This window comes from Suricata suricatta, chromosome 11, assembly GCF_006229205.1.
Source record: "Suricata suricatta isolate VVHF042 chromosome 11, meerkat_22Aug2017_6uvM2_HiC, whole genome shotgun sequence".
Lineage (NCBI taxonomy): Eukaryota > Metazoa > Chordata > Mammalia > Carnivora > Herpestidae > Suricata > Suricata suricatta.
In genome coordinates, this window is record NC_043710.1 from 19153942 (window position 1) to 19175710 (window position 21769).

Here is a 21769-nt window from a genome sequence, read left to right on the forward strand (position 1 = left end):
TCCTGATTGGGTGTTGCGAAGGTGGTCTCTCTTGCTCTAGGCAATGTGTAACTGCCTGTTAGTTTTGGGGAACTGAAACCTAGGCCTTCTAGAACAGAGGGGAAACTTAAAGCCTGTCATGGCGTCTGTTTCATTTAGACTCGCGTTCTTACATTCCCCCCTCTGTCTTGTAACTGACCCAATCCTGGGTAAGTCGAGTTACCATTGTCTTGGTTTAACTCTTGATAATGTGTTCTTAAGACCATTAACAGAATAGCATTTACCTGCTCTTTGACAAATGCTATGATCTTATTAATGATATAAGAGCCAAATGTTAAAAGTATACCAATTTTGGTTTTGGCTCCTACTTCTTCTCCTCTCTTGTGGTGGCTGCAAACCACAGCTAGACTATCCCGTACAATTCCTGAGTTACTGGCATAGAAGTAACATTGTTCCCCTAAAGCCTGGCATAGCCCTCCTTGGTGTAAGGGGAATTTCTTACCCTGTAAAGGGCATAGGGGAGGAGAGTTTACCCAATTTCTGCCAGTCTCCATGGTTAATTTGGTAAGGTTCTCTTTTAGGGTTTCTAATATCTGGCACTGCCTGGTTTACAAAAGTAAGAATGACAGCCAATTTATTTCTTCATTTTTCAGGATCCTTGGGCATATAAGTGCAATATGCCTCCATGGTTCTTTCTACATTACTAACCTTAGCCAAATTGGTGGGCCGTCTAGCGGCCACTCGAGGACCCCCCATTAGAGTCTGGCAGTAGAGGCGAAGGCTCCCCTTACCTTTTACCGTGTTGAAATCCCATGCCAAGATTAGAGGCAATTAATACCAACAGAACATCCTATCTGTAAGGGGAAGGTGAGGATAATCAGGAACTTTTTCTGTTTCCCCAACTTTCTGGGGCAACATTTGCCAGTCCGATGGCAAAGAGACAGGACAGTTTATCTTATTGGACCGGTGATTCCTCAGGCTTCTGCCGTGCTAGACCAGCCAGCTTCCGGGGTGTGGCTGGAGCAGGGCTGGAGATCTGTGGAGCAAAGTCCTATTTGAGGGTCAGCTTAAGCTGACCAACTGGATCTGGATCACCTCACCAGGTTGAGGGTTCTTCAGAGCTGGCCTACTTAACTCCAGAGAGATACCTGAAACTTTAATAGGGGCTGATCCCCATTTTTAAATATCATCCTCACAGACTAACAAGCCTGAGATCCAACAACAAATATTCAAAGACACTCAGAACTAGAATTACATTTACAGTAGTGCATTGCTGAAACATAGTTTTTCTCTCTAAAAAAACCTCCATTATCAGAAATAGCCAAATCGAGACTAATGCATTGGTGGAACGAGTCCATTCTTAACAACCCTGGCCTAATTATTTACATAAGCTCAGCAAGAATACAGATTATTCATGAGGATTTTATAAGGCTTGCTTTGCTGGGTCCTTTTATAAGGTTGAACTTTTAGTAGCCGCTCTGGGCCAGAAGCCAAGCCAAGCGCTTTCCATCAGACAGGGCTGCAATACCTGTTAAATTGGGCAAACTCCTCTTCCTGAGGTTCCCAACATATGCTGAGGTTCCTGCACCTGCCAGGAAGTGACCTTCTTTACTCACCTGTGAAGGCTGCTGGGAACTCTGTGAGCAAGGTATCCAGCCACCATTTCCATGAGGCTTTATGGCTCCATGTTCCATAAAGTCAACCTTAGTTCCTTAAAACTGCCAGGTCATGTCTGAGCTTATGCATGACTCTCAAATAGGACATTCCAGTCAAAGCCTTGGTAAAATAACCAGTATTTACAATGGTGTCCTACTATAAAATGAACAGATTCTTATTGAACTTGTGCAAACAATTGTAATTGCCATGAAAGAAAGAATACTCACTGTGAGTTTTTGATGGTTTAAGTAGAGAGAAAAGATGAATGCTCTAGATTACAAACAAATACTTTATGACATTTCTGTATATCATAGATTTCTCACAAGAAAGTTTCTTAATCTGGATAAGCAAACATTAAAGGAACAATAATGTTTCCAACAAGAGTTACAAAACCATAATTTTTATCAGTTCACTTAATCCTATGTTCCTAGTTCTTGTTTAGCTTGAATGCAACTTCTAGCTCTGGAAATTTCTACCCATTTTAGTATTAATCTAAAAGATATCAAATACTGCATTTGTCCCAAAAGTCCTTATTATAACTTTCCTTGAGGAAGAAACACGTTCTGTGACAGAATCTCAGAAATGGACATTGTTAAAGATCTGACAAGAGTTCATTATGATGCATTTTGACCAAGAAATTTAGTGACACTTAACATTTTGATTACTAAAGGTGTTAAGTAATGATATTATACCAAAACATTAAAACTTTAGGAACTGCATATATATTTGAGCAGTTGCAGCATTTACCCAGACTATACAACCTAAGGTGTACCATTGTACAACAGTGCTTTTTAAGTAACTTGGCATCCTAAATGAAAGGGCCTAATTGGTCAAAAGACTTCTCTACCATTTGAATACTGGGAAATTTGTTAAAACCTTAGTAAGTTACAAAGCACATTCTAGATAGAATTACAAATTGTTACAAATTTGAAAACTCTATTTATTTAACCAAAGTGGCAATAAAAGATCTTATTTGCCTTTGGGATCCTTCAGCAAAACCTAACTTTTTTTAACCTCAGAGGAGTTTTAACTAAGCAATCAAAGACCTAATAAATATAAGACCTAAAACTTTGGCCTTCTTGACAAGCAGACAAGAAACCCTTCATTTACATAGTCTTATCATGAGCAGATTGACAATCTGGGAAAACTGGTCTTTTAAACGGAGAGAAAAGCAGAATTTTAACACTATACCAATACACCTTTAAAATTTCATTTATCTCAACCGTTGGAACTTCTTCTTATGATCCAGGTCTTGGGTCCTGCTCTGGCCAGTTTCAGGAAGATCATCTGAAACATAGCCACTGGTTTTCCCCTTCTGTTTACAACCTAAAAGCCTAAGTTCACTCCAGTAACTAAAAAAAAAACAATCAGGTTGGCCCATGTGCAATGTCAGTGGCCAACTTTTTCCACACATGAAAGTGAAATGCTTACTCACACCTGAACAAATTCCTTCCACCTCATCTAACTTCTTTAGGATTCCCTAAATTGAAGTGATCACAAAGCTGGCATCTACAGAAATTGGACCAAGGAAACAAAGTATCTCAGCCCATCTTTATACCTACTATGCATTTCCTAGCAGCATCGAGTCACTGGACACTGAATTTTCAGGTTCTACTCTGTCTGCCCAACGGGGCTGGCCAACAGAGTGCACATACATGTGCTAAGTTTCAGTTCACACCTCCCCCTTCCATCAGAGGGGACTCTGCTTCCCAGACATTTCAGTGACATAACTCAGTCCTCTGTGGTTCCAGTAAGTCCAAGTTCAAAATTAATGCCCCAATACCACATTAAACACTGTTGATGATTTTTTTTAGTAAAGCATATAGCTCTTAATAATGACTATCATCTAAACAAAGCCATTCTTACTACACAGAATGTAAAATCATAAAAGCAACATTTCCCCCCAATTTCCTGTGTATAGGGCTGCTTTTCTTATTTTCCCATCAGTCTGAATCTTTAGTCTCTAATTGAGGACTTAGTAACCGGCTGAAAGACGTTTATACCAGAACTTTTCTTGGACGGTAAATTTATGAACCAGTTGAGTACAGAGCAGATTTTTTAACAGTTTTAAATATTCCCAGTTGTTTTGCCACAAGTCAAAAGCCCAAGCATCTACAGACCTCATCCTATACCAATATATCAATCACTAGTTGTGGCTTGTGCTTTAGTTTTTTGATTTCGTTAGATAGCCAAAGAATTTAATTTTAATTTATCATCCAGAAAAACCTTAACGTTTTAAGTTACCAAGAACCTTTAAAACTATTTTAACAATTATTCATGAAAATTATAGAACAGACCAAATTAACCACCCTTTTAACATACACTTTTAAAAATTGGAGCAGAGATCATAAGAACCTATTTGACTTTTGGCAGATTCAGATGGAACATAAATTTCTGTTTCTATCTCAAACCAACAAACTTAAACTTCCCTCCCATAGAATTTCCACAGACAAGACTAAAAACAATGACAATAACAACTGGACAAACAAGTACAGAAATGGCCACAAAACAGGTGTTTACAGATGTACTATAGGGCTGACCGACGTCTTGGTGTGGCCCTGGGGTGGGAGGTCGTGTGTCCAAGGTTCCACTTAATACCCCAGACAAAAGCACATGTGCGTTTAAAATTTAGATGATAATCTAGCTTACCTCCAGAGGTTCTAACAGGTGACTCTCACAGATTACTGGAGCCATTTTCAGGGTGGCAGAAAAGACAAGAGTGTCTCCCCAGCGCCTAAGACCTAGATGTCCCTGGGAGTGCCTTTTGCTCTTAGCCCCTGAGGTCGGGAGGAGACAATGAGGCATATCACACTCAAGTAGGTGCAGAAACAAAGAGTAGGAGGGGAAGCCAGAAATGTTACTGAAGAGCTCCAATACTTTTGGTTTCTTGGGTGGCAATACTTTTCTTGGCTGCTAAGATCCTAGGAGAAAGAAAAGTTTTAACCAGGGTGGGGAGGTCGAAGGTCCCATCTTCTGGCCATCCAACCCTGAAGGTTGGCCATTTGTTCCTGCAAAAAAGAGATCTTTCCTTTCCTGATATCCACTGATAGATTGTGAGCTTGAATCCTAACTTTCTTGAAGTGAATTAGAACTAGGTCTATGGGGTTCGAAGTAGATTGTTCCATGTCCTTGTCAGTCCAAACAAAATAGAGCAACCCAAAAAACAGAGTTAAGACACAGACCACAGGAATTAGTCCTCCTGGCCAACGGAGGAGAAAACGAAAGTGAGATGATGGTCTTTGCGTGCTTTTCAAAGAAAAATATGTGGGGTAGAAACCCCAAATTCCCATAAAAAAACAGATGGGAGACTTTAACCCCCTTCTCTTAACCGTCTTTGTCAGTCAGAGTCACAACAAAAATTAAACTTAGACAAACAGATGCATAGAGAAACAGACATAAGCGTTTAAACCAATGATCAGAGAGACAGCAAGGCTTTTCCTAACCCAAATGAGATCCCGCTGCTGCCACCGGCGGGGTTCCTTAGGACCTGAATTTCACTCTTTGTGCTGCGGGACCTGAGCCGCGGTCTCTCCTTCCTGTGGGTCCAAGACGTCTCTTGGATCCCACGGGCCCTGAGCTTTTGTGGCACGTCCGCCTGGCTCCTTTGAAGCCCTTAGAGACCAGCACCCAACAGACCAGACAAACAAAAAGATTCAAACATAGAAAAAGAAGAAAATGAGTGCACTCACCAGCTGGTGATTAGGCCCAGTGTGTCGGGGTCCCAGGGGTTCTGGGGAGGAGGAATTCCTGGCCAACACACCAGATGTAATGCCCAAGGTTTCAATATCACCCCCCAAAACCAGAGACCACCAGGGAGACCGAGTCATGCATGCAAAAGCAAAGGGCAGTTTTATTATGACTTAGGCTCACCGGGCCTAGGTTCGGTCTCACAGCCTTCACCAACGCAGTGGATCCGTGCTGAGAGCCCCGAACAAGGGCTGAGCAGGGTTTTTATGGGGTTCAGGAAGGGGAGTTACAGGAAACCGTGACATCCAATCATTATTGTACAACAGCATTGGCAGTAACTCTAACCATACACATTGTCCAGGGTGTTCGTTACTTTTGGCGGGACCCAATTACAACATTTAGAGTACCTTTAAAATCAACCAATTACAGGGCGAGCCTAGGGTCTTGTTTGGTGACTATCGGGTTAACTTTAACATTAGGTAACAGGGTCCTATCTACAGTTTCCATCTACAGGCCTCACCCTTAGGAATGTGGAGGGTGGTTGTTGGCCTTTCCTGATTGGGTGTTGCGAAGGGGTCTCTCTTGCTCTAGGCAATGTGTAACTGCCTGTTAGTTTTGGGGAACTGAAACCTAGGCCTTCTAGATCAGAGGGGAAACTTAAAGCCTGTCATGGCGTCTGTTTCATTTAGACTCGTGTTCTTACACCCTCAAGTTAGGTATTCAATGTAGTGTTGAGTATCTGTGTAAAAGTAGAGAAAGGGGTCAGGGGCAGGAAGTGAGCCTACGTGTGTTCATGTTGTGCTTTTGCTTCATGCTTTAATTCATGACAATTAGAGTGTGCTAATATATACATGATCTATATTTCAATGTCTCTATAGATATTTGCATATCTAAAATTAAAAAAATTTTTTTAATGTTTTTATTTTTGAGAGACAGACAGCATGAGCAGGGGAGGGTCAGAGAGAGAGGGAGACACAGGATCCAAAGACAGGCTCCAGGCTCTGAACAGTCAGCACAGAGCCCGACACGGGGCTCGAACCCACGAACTGTGAGATCATGACCTGAGCTGAAGCCGGACGCTTAACTGACTGAGCCACCCAGGCACCCCTGCATATCTAAAATTTTAAATATAAATTAAAAACAAAGAACAAGATTCAGTTAGTGGTCCTCTATTTTAAAATATAGCTAATCATATAAGTTCCTTCAAACCTAATCTTATCTAACTTTCCAGGAAGGTTTATTCAGCACGATGCCCCTCCCTTCCCAGCCCAGCCTATTTGTAAGACCCAGTCATTAGGCGTGTGAACTCTTCTTGGTTTCATTATTCCTCTCTGACTCTCATTTTTGAAGAATGCTTTAAATCATTTCGTATTTTTCCATATTTCCAGCTAGTCCCCTAAGGTAAGGCCTGGGATTGGCCCTAATGAAGAAAATGTTGATGATAATGGTGGTGATGGTGGTGGTGGTGATAATCACAGTTTTACTAATAATAACCAAACTATATCAAGCAATGACAGAATTCTAAGCACTTTACATGAACTGATTCACAAAATCCTTATGAACCAGGAAATAGTATTATCATCTTCATTTACAAAGGAACAAACTGAGACACTGAGATGTGAACTAAGTCTTTCAATATCTCTTAGGCTGGTAAATGGCTGCGTTGGGCTTTGGGTCTTGGTGGCCGAATTCCGAGGCCCATGCTCTTTACTATGAAAGTATATTGTGGCTCATCCCCAAACACTCCCTCCCCCAACTATATCCCACCAATCGGAAGTCTCAACTCTACACCTGAAATCTGTCACAGGTTTATATCTTTCTCACCATTTCTTCTCCTTCTCCTTCTCCTTCTTCTCCCTCTCCTCCTCCTCTTCCTCCTTCTTCTTCTTCCTCTCCTTCTTAAATGTTTATTTATTTTGAGAGAGAGAGAGAGAGAGAGAGAGAGAGAGAGAGAGAGGGAGAGAGAGAGAGTGAGCGAGCTCGTGAGAGGGGGCAGAGAGAGAGGGATTCAGAGGATCCCAAGGAGGCTCCATGCTGTCAGTGCAGAGCTGGACATGGGGCTTGAACTCACGAACTGTGAGATATTGACCTGAGCCTGAACCAAGAGTCAGACACTTAAACCTCTGAGCCTCCCAGGCACCCCTCTCACCATTCCTCCTGCCCAAGTTCAGGCTTCATCACCTCACATTCAGGTGATGGTCACAGCTTCCTCAAAGATTTCCTTGTCTCCAGTCTCAGTTGACTCTGCTTCCTGAGTGTCTTTTCATAATTTTAAGTTTTGTCCTTTAATTAAATTAAACAAGGTAACATAATAATAGGGTACTGGCATAATACATTCAAATATTACAAAAATATTTTACATGAAAACTAGAAGTTCCTCTTCACATCTCTCTTCTCCAGAGAAAATTATGGCTACCAGTATGGTTTATATTCTTATAGACCTTTATATATAATACATAGTTCTAAATGTGTATATATATACATATACATATACATATATATGCAAATATATATATATTTGTTCTGTGCCTTGTTTTTGTTCTGTAGATATTTCCATGATAGTAGTGCCTAGTATTGACACACCATAGTCTATTTATCTATTTCTTTTGGGTTGTTTCCCCGTTTTTGTTAGTACAAACTCTTAAGTGGTGATTTTTATTTATTTTATGTTTTTCTATCATTTCCAGCTTTTCTAAAATGAGTTTTGTCATTGTACATATATTGTCTCTCTTTGCCATTGGATCTGTAAATGGGTTCAGGGGTCATTTTGTTGAACTCCCCTCTCTTCTTACAAGGTCCCAGAAGAGAGAATTGAATTGACTCAGCTTAGGTTCCTTATCTGCTTTCGTCCAACCCATTAAGACCAAGAATGCAACATCATACAAAGGAAACACAATTTCTAGGGGTCCGTATGTACAGATGGAGGAGGTTGGGAGTTTTCCCAGAGAAGGGAGAGGGGAGGAGGGTCCTGATCTCCTTTTGGGGGAACTGCAATGGCATCCTCTATCAATGGGAATGCTTCAAGGCCATCTGGATTCCATCCTATCAAGCTGAGAGCTTTAATAGAGGTTGCAATTTTTTTTTTTTTGGCTTACTGTTCTGCAGGTATTTATTGAACACCTCCTATGAGCCAGGTACTGTTTTAGAATGCAACCAAGTCTAGCAGGCAGGAAGCTTACGTTCTGGTAGAGGGAGAGAAATGATAAACAAAATACATAAATAAAAGGTATTTGGCTTACAGCAAAGCAATAACATCAGTATATAGTACAGCCAGCCAAGGGAAGGTTTTCATAGGCTGACACTGTGGTGTGTGACTGATGAGATAGTGTGAAATTAGGCTTACAGGGACGCGAGGAGATCTGGACAGTTGTCTGATTTAACGCTTTGCCCAGAAATTTGCGGTGAACATCTCTTTCCTCTTGTTGTTCCTCTACAACACTGAATTCTTTCCAGCCTGTACTGCAGTTGTTTGCATACACTACCACGAGATAATAAAACTTGGAACTATTTATTATTGGGCAGCAAATGTTAAATAAATGAAGGAATGGGCTAAGGAATAAGCAAATGAATTCAAACTTTTCTGACTAGTTTATTATAGTACGGAAAGTGTGCCTTCATATTTCTTGGCAGTAGGAATTTTTTACTTTGATTTTATTTTCATTATTTTATTTTATTTTTAGGAAAACCATTTCCTCTTTCTGCTTACCTGCCCCTTCCTTCACCTACCTACCTAGGTAGGTGCATTTGCTCCAGTAAGATGTGACATTTCCAGCGCCGTGACTCCCTTTGAATCTCTTTATTCTGTAATTTTGCGATGGGGTTTAATTCTCTATTAAATATGTGTTGAAAGGCTTAATGAATTGCCCCCCTCCCCTGCTATAACTTTATATGCCTTGTACTTTGGATCTGTCTGAGAGCCTACATTTTGAGAGCTTTTCTTTTAATCCAGTTTCTGTCTTCCAATGAGGTCTTTTTAATTCTAGCAGAAAAAAAAAAAGATCATGGTTGCCCCGAAATATCAGAGAAAGATTAGGGTCTAGCGGGGTCTTAATTGAACTCATGATGATAGTAATGGTGACTATCCGTTGAGTGTTTACTGTGTGCTTAATAGCGTGGGTGCTACAGTTAATAGTGAAACCTTATGGAGCGGCTGATATGTGCCAGGCTTCATTCTAAATACTTTACACGCTTTAACTTACAACAACATTATGTAAGGCAGCTTCCAGCATTATCTTCATTGAAGAGATGCAGGAACCAAGGCACGGAGAAGTTAAATACCTGCGCAGGGTCACACAGCTGGTGAGGAGAATTTTTGCGGCTTATATCCAAGCATTCTGGCTCTGACAGCTGTACCCCAGACTACGAGACCTAACTGCCTCTTGGTTAAATGCGGTTATTTCTTAGATGTGTTAAGTTATGTCTGGAGTCTTAAAGTTTGTATCAAAGGACATCCTCCTAATCCAGTTTGGGCCCTGTCAGGGGAGATCTACATACTTATTAGTAAAACCTACTTTATGAGGCTGTTGTCAAGATTAAATGCAACAGGGGCCCCTGGGTGGCTCAGTCTGTTGAGCGTCTGCTTCAGCTCCAGTCATGATATCATGGTTTTGGGTTCAAGCCCCGTGTCGGGCTCTGTGCTGACAGCTAGCTCAGAGCCTGGATCCTGCTTCAGATTCTGTACCTACCTCTCTCTCTGACCCTCCCCTGCTCATGCTGTCTCTCTCTGTCTCTCAAAAATAAATAAAAAACATAAAATAAAATACAGATTAAATGCAACAATAGAGGTCAGTGTCTAGGACAGTGCCAGGCCAACAAGAAGTGCCCAGTCAATACTCGCTCCTTTCCCTTGTGCCATTTTAAGATCTCTTCATTTAAGTTTCAAGAATGAATGATCCTTGGTTACTGCAAGTTGCTCTCTGGAGGTCAATTTGCTCCTTGTGATTATATTCCCAATATTAGAAACAAGTGTGTATTAGTTTCCTGTGGTGTGGTAATAAATGACCATAAACTTGGTGACTTAAAGCAATAGACAAGGCTTTCTGTTGTCTATCAGATCTCTCCTGTGTGTCCTTATAAGGCACTTCTTATGGGATTTAGGGCCCACCCAGATAGTCCAGGGTCATCTCATCTTGAGATCCTTAACTTCATTACATCTACCAAGACCCTCTTTTCCAAATAAAGTCACCTGCACAGGTTCTGGGTGTTAGGAAGTGGACATACCATTTTGGGGACCACAATTCGACCCACTATAAGGGGTTAAGAACGAATGCCTGGGAGTCAGACAGCCCTGGTTCTGGCTGGGCTGCATGCTCATTGAGTAAGAGGTTCTTGTATTTATTTATTTTTATTTGAAAGAGAGAGAGAGAGAGAGAGAGAGAGAGAGAGAGAGAGAGAGAGAGAGAGAGAACTTGTGGGGGCAGGGAGGAGAGGAAGAGAGAGAACCTCAAGCAGGCTCTATACTCAGCATGGAGGCTGACATGGAGCTTGATCCCATGACTATGAGATTATGACCTGAGCCAAAATCAAGAGTCAGATGCTCAGGGCGCCTGGGTAGCTCAGTCCGTTAAGCATTCAATTTTTGTTTTGGCTCATGTCATGATCTCATGACTTGTGAGTTCAAGCCCCGTGCTGACAGTGTGAAATCTGTTAGGATTCTCTCTCTTCCTCTTTCTCTGTCCCTCCCCCATTAGCTCTCTATCAAAATAAGTAAATAAACTAAAAAAAAATTGAATTCTTGACTGGCTGAGCCACTCAGGCACCCCTGAGAGATTCTTTAAAAATTTTTTTTAAATGTTTATTTATTTTTGAGAGAGAGACAGAGAGAGACAGAGCATGAGCAGGGGAGGGGCAGAGAGAGAGAGAGAGAAGGAGACACAGAATCTGAAGCAGGCTCCAGGCTCTGAGCTGTCAGCACAGAGCCCGATGCAGGACTTCAACCCGGGACAATCGGGGATCACGACCTGAGCTGAAGCCAGATGCTTAACCAACTGAGCCCCCCAGTGTCTAGCACATTCTTAAAGTGATAGTCAATGAAAGTGTTTTTTTTTTTTTTCCTGCAAATCATGGATCAGTGGTTTTTTTTTTTTCTCTCTGCCCTGGAGGATGACAACCAGAGCTGACTTCCTTTTCCGAAGACCGCAGCGAGCCTGTAGGAGTCTGAGTTCTCCAGAGAAACAGGAACAATAGAATGTGTACACGTAGAAAGAGGTTTGTTGTAAGGATCTGGCTCACACAGTTACAGACACTGACAAGCCCAACTCTGAAATGTCACCTGGCAGGTGGGGGTTCAGGAGATCTATCAATGCAGTGCCAATTCTGAAGCAACCTGCTGGAGAACTTTTTCTTACTTGAGGTGAGTTTTTTTTTTTTCTCTGTTCAGGCCTTTAACTGATTAGATGAGGCCCCTTCACATTATGGAGGGCAATCTGCCTTATTCTATTGACTAAAATGTTAATCTCATTCAAAAACACCCTTGCAGATACACCCAGAATGAAGTTTGACCAAATGTCTGGGCACCCCTTGACCCAGTCAAGTTGACACGTGAAATTAACCATCACAGGACTTACCCATTTGATTCTGCAAACATTAGTCGGGGACCCATTTCGTCAAAAGCCCAGGAACCCAGAGCGGGTTCCAGCCAGAAGAAAACGTTGAGTTGTTTACCTGGAAAAAAGCTCTGGACAGGCAATCTACTGAGAGTCAACTCGCTTCTTTGCACTGTCTGTCATCCATTGTAGGCCCACCTGGTGCCCAGTATGGTCCCTGCTACAGACGGGCAGTTGAGAGGGAGACACCACAGCGGGTTAACTGTCCTGGATGGGAAACGGGACAGAGGAGACCAATCACATTTCTATCCCCAAGTTTCAGCAAGTTACTAAACGGTTCCAAACCTCTATGTTCTCATCTTGAAATGGGAATAAGAATTATCCCACATCAGAGGGTTCCTGTGAAGTTAAAATGGAGGCGTACTGCCCAGAGGCTGTCACATAAAGGCAGCCTAATAATAATAATAACTGGTCCCCTATTTTGAGCGTTTCTCTGTAACATGCCCCCAGGCATTCCCCACTCCTAAACGAAGGTGCTGAGACTTAAGTTAGTAAGACCAAGAGAGGTTGATGGCAGCAGTTTTTATTATTAAATCTTCTTGGCCAATCACTCAGTTAATTGTACTCCCTCAGCCTCCTTTTTCTATCTTCAGAAAAGAGGAATTCCTACATGAATGTGTTGCGAAGATGAAAAGGACATAACGTACCTTTCAGGATGAACAACTTGTTTTATTTTAAGGAATTGAGGCCTGTGCTTAAGTTATTAACAGCTGGCTTTACTTATTTTACACCTTTGAAAAGCTTTCCATTTGAACCCTTTGTGTTGTGAAGTACTAAAAGCTCTGGAAATTTGCTCTAGATTTCTTAAATAAGGAGTTTGTGAAAACAGTCGAGAATTTTCCCCTATGCTACAGAAAGTTCATTTGTCTGAAGTATGGCGCTTTCTTCAAAAGACTTTGTATGCACTCTTGGGTACAAAATGTTTCATAAGTAGAGTCCACTCTTTTTTTTTTAAGTTAAACTTTTTTTATTTGAATATAGTTTACATTAGTTACATAATGTTGAATTTGTTTCAGGAGTACAACATAGTGATTTGACATCTTGATACCGTTACACTCACGTAAGTGTAGCTGTCATCTGTCATCACATGATGCTATTACAGTATCACTGACTATATTCCGTATGCCATGTCCTTTATTCCCATGACGAATTTGTTATGTAACTGGAAGCCTCGATCTCCTGCTCCCTTTCACCCATTTTGCTTATCCCCCTACCCCTTCCCTTTGGGAATCATCAGGCTGTTCTCTGAAGTTACAGATATGATTCTGCTATTTGTTTATTCACTTTTTTTAGGTTGCACACATTAGTGCAATCATGTAGTATCTGCCTTTCTCAGTCTGACTTATTTCACTAAGCATAATACCCTCTAGGTCCATCCATGTTGTCACAAATAGCAAGATCTTACTCCTTTTTATGGCCGAGTAATATTCTATTATAGAGACACTTAGGTTGCTTCCAAATCGTGGCTACTGTAAATAATGCTGCAATGAACATAATGGTGCATGTATCTCTTCTTTTTTTAATGTTTATTTGTTTGTTTTTGAGAGAGAGAGAGAGAGTGAGCACAAATGGGGGAGAGGCAGACACACACACACACACACACACACACAGAATCCAAAGCAGGCTCCTGGCTCTGAAGTCAGAAGCTCAGCGGACTGAGCCACCCAGGTGCCCCTGTTTTTCTTTTTTAAAGTTTATTTATTTATTTTGAGATAGAGAGTGTGAGTGGGGGAGGGGCAGAGCAAAAGGGAGAGACAATCCCAAGCAGGCTCCATGCTATCAGCACAGAGCCTGTCGTGGGGCTCAATCTCACGAACCATGAGATCATGACCTGAGCTGAAATCAAGAGGCAGGCACTTAACCGACTAAGCCACCCAGGTGCCCTGCATATATCCTTTTGAATTAGTGTTTTCATTTTCTTTGGGCAAATACCCAGCAGTGGAATTAATGGATCATGTGGCATTTTACTCTTGCTCAGTAGGACATTTAACAATTTGTGAATTAACAGTCATAAAGGTGCAGTGGAGGCTGCGGCTGGTCCCGCCCTCCTGGCTTGGATTGATTGTTCGGAGGTCTCAGAAGGGTCTCAGGGAGTGGGGTCAGAGGATGGAGAGGATGTGAGAGAGGGATGGAGAGCAGCTGAGATGATGCGCAGGCGCTTCTGATAATAATGGTAATGACAAGTACAAAAGTGACACTTCACAAAATAAGTATTTTCTCTATGCTTAGTGCTAGGTGCTTTCCATGTGGGGCTCTTCCTTTTTCCCTCCTGGTTTGTCAAGTATAGACTTAATTCTGTGCCATAGCAGAGAAGTCAGGAGGTTACACGAGTTTCCAAGTTTACTCAGCTTGATTGGTGACAGAAGTGGGATTTGAACTCAGATCCATCTGACTTTGGAACCTAAGTTCTTAGATTCTGCAGTCTTGTGTCTTCCCCGCTTTTTGCCATTGCAGCAACCGACTGAAGCTGATGAGAAAAACTCTTCCCTCCATTTGCTTCCCCTTCGTGGAGAATGAGCAGATTCTGTGCTTCTCTATTTCCCCCATGTTCTCTGTTGATTAGTCAAAACAGGCCTACTCTGTGCAAAGAGATGAAGGGAGGAAAACAATACATAAATTAAAAATACAAAAAAATGTTGCCACAGATTGTGACAGGTGCTGTGATGCAGAATGACGTAGGCAGATATCCTGCTTGGAGACAGTCCCGGTGAAGATAAAACGTGTCATAAGACCTGCGGAGAAGGAGCCAGTCATTTGGAGAGTGGTCCAGAAGGGAGAGCTATTTCCACGCCAACTTTAACTTTTCAGTGTCTCCGTTTCTTTGTCTGTCAAATGAGGATAACAGTAGTCCTGAACTTAAAGGTAATATTATGAGGATTTAATGAGCTCCATATAAAATGCTTACATCATTGCCTGACATGTGGTAAGCACGTCGTGTTAGTTATTGTTGCCATGGTGCTGGGAGTTCCTCGAATTCCCAGAGGCTTGCCTTTTTACGGTATGGCCCTCTCCGCCTCTAGTCTCTGTGTAGTGATGACATGGGCTCTCTCTTCCTCTCTGTGTCAGCCCGTCGTGAAACTCAGCCCTTCGCTGGCTTTCACAAAAACACACAAACCCACAAGTAAACAAATGAACAATAAACCAAAGCATATTAATAAATGATAAGAACCATTCCATTCTTACGAAGCATTCATAGAGATTTAAAAAGTCCACCTTAGTCCACCTTAGTCTCCAAAGACTTGGAGATCACAAGGAGGGGTGACGTTAGCACTTAGAGTTCCATCATCTTGTAAGTTTCCTCTTTCCTTCCTTTCCCGCATCTCCCTCTCTAGAGCAAAAGAGTTTCTTCCCCTGTCTGATGCATAGATGTTTGGCTTGTCTTTTGTGGCTTGAGCATGTCCTACGTTCTCCTCCTGTGCCCCAACAGCACACTGCAATGTTGTTCCCAAACAGAGGTGATGCTGTTATTAAGAAGACTGGTTTTGTTAGGGGAGGCCTTGTTATGTAGTGATACCAAACGTCTCTGGGATCTCTATGGCTTAAAGCAAGAAAGATGGATTTGTTGCCGGTACAATGTCTTTTGTGGGTTTGGGTAACTTTTCATTTGAGTGTAGATGACTTGGAATGTTACAGAATGTTACATTAGTTTCAGGTGTACAACACAGTGATTCAAGATCTCTGTGTTATGTTATGCTCACCACCAGTGTAGCTACCATCCGTCACCGTGCAGCACTATTTCAGTATCATTGCCTGTATCGCCTATGATGTAGGTTTGGATGACTTTTTAGGGGGTCATCCTGCATATAATGGCTCCGTGTCACACTCTTCCTATCTGCATGTGTTGTCAAAAGTCACTGCAGCAGGATAAAGAGTGTGGTGGAATTGAGCCCTGGCAATTTAATACTTCCACCCAGAAGTGACAGTCACCTCCTCTCATATTTCATTGGCGGGGAGGAGAGAGGGGAAGGGGGTGATAGGCATGGAGGAGGGCACTTGTGGGGAAGAGCAGTAGGTGTTATATGGAAACCAACTTGACAATAAACTATAAAAGAAAAAAAATTTCATTGACTAGAGAAAGTTATATGGTCATATCTAACCACAAGGAGTAGAGAAGTACACACTTTGCTTGTGCCCTAAAGCAGACATTGGCAAACCATGTTCATGTCTGGTGAAAAATTGATCTTTACTTCATTACCTTGAGACAAAGTGAGGGACCAGTAGAGCAGGATGAGAACCTAGAACTCTGGCCTCCAGTCTGGGACCCTTCCCTCTGGAGATGGTGCTATAAGGCAAACTAAACACCTTTCAAGAGCTTCTGTTCTGAGGGGCACCTGGGTGGCTCAGTCGGTTAAGCATCCGACTTCCACTCAAGTCATGATCTCACGGTTCGTGGGTTCGAGTCCTGCATCGGGCTCTGTGCTGACAGCTCAGAACCTGGAGCCTGCTTGAGATTCTCTTTCCCTCGCTCTCTACCCCTCCCTGACTTGTGCTCTGTTGGTCCCTATCTCTCAAAAACAAATAAATGTAAAAAAAAAAGCTTGTGTTCTGAGATCAACACGACCCAGGCTACACCTCATGGAAGCAAACAGAGAAACTCACATTTCACTCACCTTCCCTGTGGTTTCCTTTCACAGACTGGACACAATACAGGTACAATTACTTTGAGTTCCTTTTTTGGGGGGGGGGCATTTTCTCTACGCTGAACTGAATATTCATAGGGTGCCTTAAAATGCTTCCGTACCATATAAAACATGAAAGCTCAACATATCTTCACTCCGCGAGAATCAACAACACAAGTTTGGCTTTTGTGAAAAACATATCAGCAACTGACTCCTAGACAAATTGTCAGGCACATGCAATCACTCAGATCAGGCCCGGCAAATGGTAGGGACCTATTAAATCTTTGTTGAATGAGTGGGTGAATAGACTCTACCCTCCAGCCAGCTTTACTGCACTTATTTCTTCGACAAAAAATATTGAAGGCCGATGTGATACATGATTACTTTGGTGGTTCCCAAGGAACATCCCTTCCAGGATTGCCACTCTGGGCAATGACCTTCCACATTAGCCCTGGGATTGCTCACGTGACTTGCTGTGTCTGAAGGAACACCAACGGGCATGAAGCAAGTGGAGGTGTGTAAGCCCTTGTGTACTGGGGCTGGTGCCACCAGCATGTGGGGGAATGTGGTCCAGCCTTCCTGAGGCTGAAAGACCACAGGCAGAGAGAAGCCCAGTTATCATGGCTGCCTCAGCTGAGCCCACTCCCCAGGTCACCCTGGAGCTGGATGGTGTTGCCTGAGTGAGCCCAGGACAGCAGCAGCAGCATGAGCCAAAGCATAGAACTGTGAGACGTAGAAAATTATTATGGTAGGTCAGTGCTCAGCAAACCTTTTCTGGAAAGGGCCTGATAGTAAGTAGTTTAGGCTTTCAGTTTCTGACACAATGGCTCAACTCTGCCATTACGGTGCGAAAGCAGCCACAGACAGTATGGAAACAGAGATGTGGCTGTCTAACACGAAAACAATAAAGTTTTGAAAAACTTCGTTTTCAAAAACATGCAGCAAGCTGAATGTGGCCTGTGGACTATAGTTTACTGGCCCTGTTTTCGGCCACTAGGTTTGGGACAGTGAGTTTTGCTGCAGTAAATAACAGAAAGGACCCGCCATCTTCTTCTTCCAGGTGTCCTGGTTCCTGGGAACATTCCACTGTGTGACTTCGTTCCTGATGGCTCCCTGGGGTGGAATGCCCTCCTTTCTCAGGCCCGGCCCTAGGAAACTTAGGAAGTCAGCAAGGTGTGTTTTTAGCTTCCCTGTCGAAAGGTTTCTAAGAGGGCTAAAAAGAAATGGTTGTGGAAGGTTCCAGCTCCTACGTTCCGGATGAGTGGAGAAGGCTCTCTTCCTGCCCGGGACCCCACGGCTCCATGAAGTCTGAGCAACATGACTTCCAGCTGCGTAAGAGGCAGCTGAAGGTGGCATAATGGAAGCGTCCCAGCCGCCTCGTCTCCTCATGTCGTTAGAAAGACTCAGCTGTCCCGTTAAAATGGTGGCTTCTGACCCACAATCCACAGATTGCTCAGAAGCCCTCAGACTTCCTGGAATTTCTGCTAGAATTCCTAGAACTCTAAGTAATGGTCTTCAGAAATCAGAATTATTGCATCATGAAGGGTTAATCATCAAGGAAATAGAGAAGCTGCCCTGTTATTATTTCAGTTCTAGTTGGCAGTGTATCTGGCGGGTAAGAGTGCTGATTCTGGAATCAAGCTGCCCAGAAGCAAATCCTGCCTCCCACCTGCTTAATAACTACATGACCTTGGGCAAATCACTTAATACTCTAAGCCCAAGTTAACTGGGTTATAAAATGGTGATAATAATAGCATTTACCTTTATGATTTTTGTGATGATTAAATGACATAATGCATGTAAAATATTTATCACAGTGCCTGCCACGTACTAAATATTCAGTAAATCGTAGCTATTATAATTATTAACTCACTGTCAGTCAATTCAACAGTTTCCGCATTCCATAAATTTTTGTGGAATATTTATATCATTTTTCTGAAGAGTTCCCACCTCCCTAACTCATTTATTTGCCTAAAAAAGTTTGGAACTAGGTAGCTCAGTAGTAGTCAACCTGAACTTAAGGGGGAAGTGAGTTTGAGGTATTAGGTATTCTTTTATTTTCCCAGTTTTTCTTCATCCTTGCCCAGCAAAGTGGTGAGAGACAAGGACCTTTGTCTCCACCCTTGTTCCATATCTTCAGCTTACATGTCTGGAAGAAAGAGGCAGGGGCATGAGGAGTACAAGAAAAAAATAACATTTAAATGTTGCAGGCAGATCCCCATACTGAGAAGATTTACAGGATGCAAGTTCACTGGAAGGTGCTCCCTGGCCCCACAGCCCTGGGGAAGGGGAGGAAACAGGGGTGCACAGAGGGAGAAGTTGGGGTGTGATTCAGCTGCAACTAAGATCTTGGGCATCCCACCAACTAACTGGTCATTGGGTGGGCGCCACCCCCAGGAAGGGGTGTGAGGTTGGGTAAGGCCGCCATCTTTGGTTGAGAACAAGTTTCAGGGGCTGCTCGGCTGTCACCACTCTGTGCTGAAGGTTTTGGGGGGATCTGGGCCTACCACACGTCAGTGTCCACGACACACAGCTCCTATTGTGTGCCAGGCATACTGCCACGGGCTGTCACGTCCGTCACTTCACTCAGAGCTCACAACAAATGTGTAGAATAACACATAAAGACCGCTGCGATAACGTGCAGTGCCTTCAGATGTCAGGCTTTAGTTCATGTAATGTTCTTAACAGCTAGCTCAACAGGCTTGGAATTATTTGTTGCATCTGGTGGAAGAGAGAGTTCTGAAGAGAAAATAGGAAGTTCAGAAAAGCCGTGTTGGTACTCAGTGCACGAATGCAGTTCTGTTTCATATCAGAGTCGACGCCCATCCCACGGGGCAATACCGATCCACTTTCCAGAGGAGGAACTTGATGTTTAGGGAGACTGAGTGTCTTCCCTAGAGTTCAGAGTTGGTCGAGGGCAGAGTTGGGGCTTGAACTCAAGTCTGTGGGGTGCTCTTTCTCAGGCACAGTGCTGCTTTGCAGGAATGAGAAAGGTGTATACTGGGGAAAAAAGAGCAAGACAACGACAGAGTGGGACAAAGAAGGCAGCTGAGCTGAAGCTTAACTTCTCCTGAGGTGAGGTTGACTCTGTTTAACTGCATCGCTGATGCTGCAGGTGCTTTCGGATGCTTCCTGACAACCACAGTTTATGGGCTTTGAGCATTTCACTAGGGCGGCCCAGAAGGCTTTAGAAAACTATCTCTCTGTTTGGCTTTCCCGTCACCTCCTATACTCCTGTATCAGTCTCTCGGACCTGGCTTCGGCTTTGAGAAGGTGGTGGGGAGAGGCTAGAAGATCTGCTTACCTGGGAATAGGAAGTTAGAAATGAAGTCTGGTGCCTTTGGCTCAATTTGCTGTGCTTTCAGTTGGAGGCCACTAGATGGCGATCACCGTCCATTCTTGAGGCACCTGTTGTTGGGGGGCTGAAGGTCTGTCTTCTTTCTTCTGTCCTGTATTAACAGTATTAATAATAACTACTAGTTATTGAGAAGTTACCGTGTGCACAGTAAGTTACTATGCCAAGTTCTTTACATAAATTATCTCATTATCCTTACCACAGACCTTTAAAAAAGGTATTGTTATCCCTAATTTACAAATGAGGATAAGCAATTTCCCTAGTTAACAAGCTAGTGCTGGTTGGACAGCCAGTGATTTAGATCAGGTTGTCTGGCTAGAGCTTTGACCTCCACATTCTACCGGCTCCCCAATCATTATGTAATAATGACAACTGAGTGCTTACTGTGTGCCAGACAGTGTGCCAAGTGGTTTGTAAAGTTTGCTTCCCCACCCGCCCAACACACGTAAACGTGTGAGGTGATGGATGTGTTAATTACTTGATAGCGACAATCCTTTCACAATATTTGCATACAAATGATCAAATTGTACACTTTCAATGTCTTGTCAATTATAACTCAGTTTAACCGAACTCATAAGACCCTGTTAAGATAAGCACTACTATTCCTCTCCATTTGAAAAATGAGACAGTGAAAGACAAATACCATATGATCTCACTTATATGTGAAATCTAAAAAATAAAGCTCATAGCTACAGATAACAGATCGGTGATTGTCAGAGGCAGGGCGTAGAGGGTGAGGCAAAGTCGGTGAAGGGTTGTTTTCAGAATGTACAAATGTCCAGTTATAAAATAAATAAGTCCTGGGGATAAATGGCACTTACCGTGTGGTGCCGACAGTTAATAACACTGTATTGCATATTTGAAAGTTGTTAAGGGAGTGGATCCTAAATGTTCTTATCACAAGAAAAAAAATGCAACCATGTATGGTGACAAATGTTAAGTAGACTTGTTGTGGCGATCATTTCTCGATAGATACACACATATATATTTATTGAAGTAGAGTTGACACCTGATGTTGTGTTAGTTTCAGGTGTACAACACAATAATTTGACAAGTCTGCACGTCACGCCCTGTAGCTGCCATCTGTCACTCATTACACAGCTATGCAACACCATTGAGTATTCAGTATTGATGTATTAAGTTGTACAGCTCAAATGAATGGAATATCGTATGTCAATTATGCCTCACTAAAAACCATAAAATAAAACGGAGAAGACTGAGGAACAGAAAGGCTAACTAATTGCCAAAGTATAGCCTATACGTAGCAGGGTTCAGACTGGAATTCAGATTTCCTAGGCTGTGAATCCCAGGAAGGTTCACCCTCTGAGGGATCACAAAAGGTGAGAATACTGCACTACTGGATTCCAGAGTCACCCCAAGATTCCCTTGTAAGTGCTTGTAAGTAAGTACTTTCTGCCTCTTCTTGGTGGCCTTGCCCTGGTGGGAGGCAGCCCAAGGTTTGAGTCAAATTCATGTTCAGATCTTGGCTACACTGTTTACTGGCTCTGCATGACTTCTCTCCAGTATAACTTCTGTTTTTGCTGCCTTGGTTGTCAGCATGCAGACGTTATCATCATAGGACTGTCGTGTTGCTGTAGGTCTACAGTCCAGGCAGGAAAGAGGCACTCAAGAAATGGCGTCCCCTTCTATGCCCTCTCAGAGTCCCCATGGCTTAAGAAGGCCCAGGAGAAGTGTGGCGCGCAACGTAAGTATTAAGCGAGAGGCCATTTAAGATTAATGTCACCTTTTCCGGAGATGCTGAGAGAAGCAATTATTTAATCTGCTTATTTGTACATTTGCTCAGTGTCTCTCTCCTCTTCTAGACCAGCATCTGCCAATAGAACTCTTAACAATGGTGGAAATGTACT

The 21769-nt window shown here is 42.8% G+C and overlaps 2 long non-coding RNA genes across 3 annotated transcripts in view; one reads left to right on the forward strand and one right to left on the reverse strand.

Annotated features, from left to right (window-relative positions):
• Positions 1-17633, forward strand: part of LOC115306868 — a 19932-nt gene extending 2299 nt beyond the window's left edge. Inside the window, exons 2-3 of the long non-coding RNA XR_003915468.1 lie at positions 11424-11674; positions 17607-17633. This is a non-coding gene — a long non-coding RNA (uncharacterized LOC115306868). The remainder of the gene's footprint in view (positions 1-11423; positions 11675-17606) is intronic.
• A 1667-nt stretch (positions 17634-19300) lies between these two features.
• LOC115306866 overlaps positions 19301-21769 on the reverse strand; it is a 37397-nt gene continuing 34928 nt past the window's right edge. The window contains exons 1-3 of one of the 2 annotated variants that reach the window (XR_003915465.1): positions 20108-20219; positions 19851-19995; positions 19301-19546 (exon numbers count right to left, since the gene is read on the reverse strand). This is a non-coding gene — a long non-coding RNA (uncharacterized LOC115306866). Of the gene's footprint in view, positions 19547-19850; positions 19996-20107; positions 20220-21769 lie in introns of those variants that run through there. The other variant, XR_003915466.1, reaches the window with a different exon arrangement.